We start from the raw sequence: 7475 nt of genomic DNA on the forward strand, positions 1-7475 counted from the left end.
GGGTGTTGTTGACTAGTTGTCTTCCTTCTATTATATCAGTTCCCTTGTGTATCTCTACGACAGTGGGTGTTGTTGTCTAGTTGTCTTCCTTCTAGTATATCAGTTCCCTTGTGTATCCCTACGACAGTGGGTGTTGTTGACTAGTTGTCTTCCTAGCTGTCTTACGCGAATTTTCGTAAAGAACAAAAATCTATTGCGCTGTACTATCCTGAAATATAGAGTAGTTTTCATTGTGCTGAAGTCCATTAAAGCATTACTAGTATTTTTCATTGTATTGTATGATAGACTACTATGAGGTTACATAACTCTAATTTCAACTGAATCGTAGTTTACACCATGATTTCACAACATTATATTCTACTGTGCTGTAGCCTATTGGAGCATTTCGTAAGACAACTTCCTACGTATCATAGCCTACTCTAATACTATATAACACTACATTAACGTTACGTAACACAGTACTTCCATTGTATCACAGTATTCTTTAAAGCTACGTAACACAGTACTTCCGGCTATGCAGGATAGTCTGTCTTAATATTCTCTAACAACACTCTCCATTATACCATATTCATAGTTTATTTTAACATTATCTAATATCAGATTTGTCACATGTCATAATTTATTTTTAACATAAACAATATTATTTGAACTTGGTTGATTACACAGTTTTTCTAAAAGTAAATGCGTCTTATCCTGCAATAGATTTAATGTACCCAAGAGTTAATGTATATGTTTTATGAAACATTAGACATAACACTGGGATATAATTATCCTACTATAAGAATAATCTTTTTAATAGATAATGGATACCATGAAATCGGTTACTGTCTTCAGAGACAAAGAGCGAAAACCTGTAAAGCACAAAATGAGTATTTTTACATTTTGTAAAGATTAGATGTTTTCAGTATATAAACTAAAAAAAAAAAAAGATTAAAAAAACCGGTAAAGATAGAATTACAACTACACCGTGACATGAGTCCGTGACTTTAGCGCCACCTTGTATGCAATTATTGACCGATAAAATCAGGAATTTGTGGTTGAAAGTCACGGTTAGAGGCGTAAGTTTCCGTCGTTAACAGACTTCCACGTTCTTCGGAAGTGTAATCACATAGTTAGATAGTTAGTCTTTAGATAAAAGGTTAAATGAGCAGGTGGAGTATGTATGGTCCGAGAAATCTGGGAGCGTTGCTCTCTTATTCCCTAAAGTATATATGCTTATCTTTTGTATCTGAAAGAAAAATAATATGATAGTTTTAAAGTCAGCGTTATATGAACATATTTAGCTTATTTAGATTTTGATCTAATGTGACAACATGGACAGTGGTGGACGTTGCTGTTCGGCGCTCCCTAAAGAATTCTTAAATGCAATGGTGATCAAAATAAATCTAATACTTTAGATTATCACGTTTTATATCACCTCCTTTTGATAACAATTTAGATATAAATATATATATATATACAAACTGGCATATAAAATAACTTAAAATAACGTTTACTTCAGCCTGTTTCGTATTCATAAGCTTCTTGGTAGAAATAAGTTGCTTTTTTTCTGTATAAGCACAAAACTGCACAATGGGCTATCTAGGCTATCTTGGTTATCGAAACCTGAATTTTAGAGTTATTAGCGTTGAAACTGATAGAAATAAGACCCTATTATCAGTTGTCAATTTGAAAAAAAAATATATAAGTAAAAGATGAATAACATAACAAGAAGACAAGTTACATGAGTTGCAGGAAGAGTTCAGAAGTACAAGAGCGGAAACAATTGTGCATTCCATGAGATCGAAATCATATAAACTGGGTTACTTTACGGATTTAGAAAATTATATCTATGAAAATAATATTGTAGATAAAATTGTATTAAAATTTGGAAGTGAAACTTTTCAATCTGATGAAATAATAAAAGCTCAAACCAAAGGAAGAAAAAAAAATGTAATGCTCATAATCTTCCCAATACGGTAAAATCAAATATAACTTTATCAAAAGTAAGTTATTTAGTCAAAACTTTTGCTAATAAAAAACACAAGTACATGCGATTTAGCAGCTAAATTTCATAAAGAACATTTTGGAAATATCTATGCCCTTTCGGCTATCATATGGTATTTGAAAACAAGGAATGGAAATTCGAATTTCTTGAGAAAAAGAAAAAAAAAGTGGAGACAGTTGCAGTTCAACAAATTGATTTATTTGTTTTGTAAAGCTACTCACAACTGGCTGTCTGTGCTATGCCCACCACGGGTACCGAAACCAGGTTTTTTAATGTTGTAGGCCTTCAGACTTTCTACTGAGCCACTGGAGGAGAGGGGGGGCTCACAATTTTAATACTGGCAATCCAATTTAGTAATCTATAGTATCTTGAATATACTTTAATACATTTCTTTTTTATTGATACGATGGGGGGGGGGAGTTAAGAAATGGGGATAGAGTAGTCGTTATAATTGATGAAAATGAAAATTGTTTTGTTAAAAGTAGATATGAAAGAAGAATTAATAACTACTTATGACCTAATAGAAACGTTAATTGATATAAGAATGCCGCATTTTTTATTAACTGGTTTTGAATACTTTCTTTAATTTGTTATATAGACTTACGCAGACATTTGTATTTTCTGTTGTTTTTTTTTTAATTTAGTCCAAACATTGTTTGATATATGGTATAAGTGTAGAAATAAAGTCTCTTATAATATTAAACGATCATCTTTTGCGTGTTACTTTAGACATAGTTCTTAGTTTTGAACTGATAGACTAGAAAGAGGGCAGCTAGTCAACAGTACCCACTGCCAACTTTTGGGCTACACTTGTCTGAGCGAATAATGCCGGGGTTTTGACCGTCTCTCTTATAGCGTATCCACGGTCCCAAACTGTGGAGTGTATTTTTGTAACAACGAGCAGGCAAATCCAACTTTTTTTAAAGTCAATGTATTGGGCATATTGAAATTTATATATGTGCCAATTTTCATCTTGATTGCTGTAAATATGACTGCATAGGAGCCCAAGATATACATTTTTGGGTTATTTGATCTTTAACCCAATAAATACCTTTAAAAGGCATAAATAAACAAATTAAGTGTTCTGGGCATATTAGACCATGATATAGCTCTATCATGATCCAAGTAAATCCGCCGAGAAATAAAGGACCACAGGCGATTGAAAAGTGTTTAGAAGAAGAAGAAACATTATTAAAATAATGTCTCTCTACGAAGACATCAATGGAGATGAGAAGAGCAACTTTAGGGCTTCAAGTTAAAATTACAGAACTGTAAATATAAAATCTTTGTAGATATATCACATATTCTAAGATTTTTATTACGTGGATGATACTTCCTTTACTCTCATATTTGAAATTATAATTATTGCTATTTCACAGCTCTCATCAAAATAGCATTTCGGTCGTCTTCCACCCATGAATAGATAATGAAACAACATCTTTGTATACGGCTTTCCTGTTAATAACAAAACAAAAACCATTATTACGAAGGAAAAGCTCTGGGTAGTAAAACATCATCTGTGTACACAGCATTTCTGGTAAAAAACGACAACAAAGCTCTAGGTAGTAAAACACGATCTGGGTACACAGCTTTTCTGGTAAAAAAAACAACGCTCTAGGTGGTAAAACACAATCTGTGTACACAGTTTTCCTGGTAAAAACACCATCTATATACACAGCTTTCCTGATAAAAAAAAGAACAATTGTCACCAAGTAAAACTCTAGGTAGTAAAACACTATTTGTATATAGAGCTTTCCTGGTAAAAATAACTATTATCACGAAGGAAAAGATCACATGTTACAAAATAAAGATACAAACCATAATTTCATTATTATGGATATACTTCGAAGGTTTTTAAACGTTTACATAGAACTACTTTCTATTAGAATATGTTCTTCTGAATGTTAGAAGGACTTCACATTTGCTTAGGAACATAAACTCGAAATAATAAATACAGTGCCTTGCAAAAGTATTCGCTCCCCTGCAAAATTTCCACATTTTGTTGCTGTCTGAGCTTGCAATCATGAAACTTCCAAATGGTACTTTATATTTAGAACCTACAAAATCTACTCCAAACTGAGAAAGCTAAAAAAACATTGATATTATGTAAGTAAGTTAGATTTTCAAAGAAAAATAAAATATTGTCAATTGCATAAGTATTCAACCTCTTTACTACGCCAACCCTAAATCAGTTCAGGTGCAAAAGATTAGTTCGAAAGCTAGTGTAGTGCAGTGGTCTGTGTGTAATCAAAGGGATTTAATTTGACTTCAGAGTAAATACAACTGTTCAAACCACAACTCACATAGTGATATGACAAACCAACCTTTAAGACCAAGGAGCTTTCCAAACACATCAGGGATAAAGTGGTAGAGAAGCACAGATCAGGAAAAGGTTACAAGAAAATTTCAAAGTCGCTGATTATCCCTTTGAGTATGGTGAAGTCCATCATTAAGAAGTGGAATGTGTTTCATACCAATCGGTCACTACACAGTTCAGGCCGCCCTTCCAAACTAAGTAGCTGAGCAAGCAGGAAACTGGTTAGGGATCCACTGTGAAGCCAACAGTGTCTTTAAACGATTTGCAAAGTTCCATGTCTGAGATAGGAGTCAGTGTTCATATATCGACAATATCCCTGTCCCTACACAAAGTTAGCCTGTATGGACGAGTGGCAAGAAAGAAGCCATTACTGAAAAAGAATTATCTTAAATCTCGTATGGAGTTTGCAATAAAGCATGTAAATGAAACTGAAGATATGTGGTAGAGGGTTTAGTAGCCAGACGAGAAAAAAATTGAGCTATTTGGTCTACATTCTAAACGTTACGTCTGACTCAAGTCAAACACAGCACATTACCCAGTCAACACCATCCTAACTGTCAAGCATGATGGTGGCAGCATCATGTTATGGGGATGCTTCGCTTCAACAGGGATTGGGAAGCTTGTCAGGATTGAGGGGAAGATGAATGGTGCAATGTACAGGCGAATCCCTAAGGAAAACCTGCTTGAGTCAGCCAAAAATCTAAAACTGGGTCGAAAACTCACATTTCAGCAGGACAATGACCCGAAGCACAAGGACAAAGCCACACTGAAGTGGTTTCAAAATAAGAAATTGAATGTCCTGGAATGGCCCAGTCAAAGTCCTGACTTGAATCCAATGGAAAATTTATGACGAGAATTGAAGATTGCAGTCCATCAACGATCCCCAACGAACTTGTCATAATTGGAGCAATTTTGCCAAGAAGAATGAGCAAATATTACACCATCCCATTGTGCAAAGCTGGTAGAAACCTATCCAAAAAGACTGATAGCAATAATTGCTATTAAAGGTGCCTCCACCAAATACTGACTTATGTAATCAGTACATTTCAATTTATATATATATTTGCTGGTTTTGCTGACATTCAACCTCCTTCACACATAACAGTGTTAAGTTTGATAATTAGAATTTTGAATAAACACAAGTTCATTAAAAAAGTGTTTACATTATTTGTACTTCATCAAAATGTGACATTATTTTAGGGTGTGAATACCTGTGCGAAACACTGTAAATTATATCATATGATAATTATCAAAGATGGCATTGAGACGTAATTTGAGAAGTACTTATGCAATGAATTGGCTGTTATTGAACATTATAGCAAATACTAGAATGTTTGTATGTTCTGACGTTTCAACCAGATTATTTTCAATCTGACAGATTACTCGCAATAATCTAGATTTAAAGGGCTCATAAAAAAGTCCCGTGGAATTTTTTGGTTGAAAGCATGAAGCTTATTTTAAAATGTTTGTGGTTAATCTTAGTTTCAAAATTTTACCATAAACAAGTTCAAATAAGTTATTTGCGTTCAACCATGAAATCCCATCTTGCCCCCCTCCTGCTTCACTAAAATGAAAACGTTGTAAACATTCTTTAAAAAAAGTTATCACCAATAAAAAAACAAATTGATAAGAGATTAAAAAACATTGAAGAATGTTTAATGTCCTTGTACACTTGACCGTATTATGTGTGGAATAAAAGTCAGCTGATTGATAAAGATAAGTCTAAAGATCCTTGTCTTTGCCACCACCCGAATTTGTGCACCTTTCAAACGGAGCTCATGATCAAGGTGCAATCCTTTCTGGTAGTAGAAATGCAATAAGATAATTTTGGATATCGAAATTTGAATCTATTTGCAGTGGCCCAACCACATATTTTGAGAGATGTCGTTCAATACACTCCGTATCAAAGTTTGACAGGAAATCTAAAGAAAGTCTTCAACACAGAGGCTGTTTATAGCTTTGGAGTAATTTGATTAAGTGGTGGCATTGATACTAATAATAATAAGTGTGACAGTTAAGACATAGCCTCAAGTGCCCAGAGTTGTTCCATGAAAGATCAGAAAATGTTGATTCCACTTTTTCTTTGATAAAAGTTACAAATTAAAATAGACAGGAGGCCTTTCAACACATAACAGTGGAGATATTGTAGAATATCAAACCTCCATGTGATATTTTAAGGCTTCTCAAAATGAAAAACGAAGAAACAAGATGATCCTTCTTGAGAACAGCTTCCTTGATCGACGTTTAAAGTCGAATCAGGTGGCAAGTGGTCCAGAGTGCATCACTGCCTTCAAATTCCAATGTTGGAGCAGAGGTTCTTTGATTCAAAGAACCAAACAATCTGAGTAGGTTTTATCTATTCAGATCTCGTAATATAAGAAATGACAAGGTAGCTGCATGATAAAATCTTCAAGGTCTAATTGACCAACCATTTCTCCAAATGATAGGTAAAGAAAGGATATTGCGATGGTTTTGAAAAACGAGACGTAGATGACAATGGCCTTCAGTGGTGTAGTCAGTAGAAAAGACATGAAATGAGTATGCTGGCTAATAAACAACACACAGTCTATCCTTCTGTATTAAAGAAAACTGCAAAGAGTCTACTTAGTATATGTGCAAAATTTCAAGTTTCTAGGTTTTTTTTCCCTCTTGGAGTTATGGCGATCACACACAGAGAGACACGCTCTTTTATTATTATACACAGACCAGTCAACCGTCATAGAACTAGTCTTGCTTAAGAATGATTGGATACTTCCTGTGCATGGTGATTCCAATGTTTGATGTCTTTTCCATACATCAGTTGTTTACATGGGGACTCATACAGCTGAAACAGAATGCTCATTGGATCCACAAGATGGAAGAGATATGGATCGTTTTTATCGGCATATCACGACTCGAACGTCTGACTTTTCAATCCACAGCCTGCAGGCTAACTACTTGGACAAACCTTGCCCTTTTCTTTATAAATTAGCAAATGTATAAAAGAGGTATGACAGAGACGTTCCTAAATACAACAGCGTTGATTTAAACAGCGAATATAAAAAATTATTCTCTCTTTTATTGATTTTTGTTGATGCACTAAAAACTCTCATACTATGATTTTATAGTAGTTGTAGAACTAGTCACGAAAAAATGATGAAAGTAAGTTTGCAAAAAATTATCAGAAAGCAG

This window comes from Limulus polyphemus, unplaced genomic scaffold, assembly GCF_000517525.1.
Source record: "Limulus polyphemus unplaced genomic scaffold, Limulus_polyphemus-2.1.2 Scaffold105, whole genome shotgun sequence".
Classification (NCBI taxonomy): domain Eukaryota; kingdom Metazoa; phylum Arthropoda; class Merostomata; order Xiphosura; family Limulidae; genus Limulus; species Limulus polyphemus.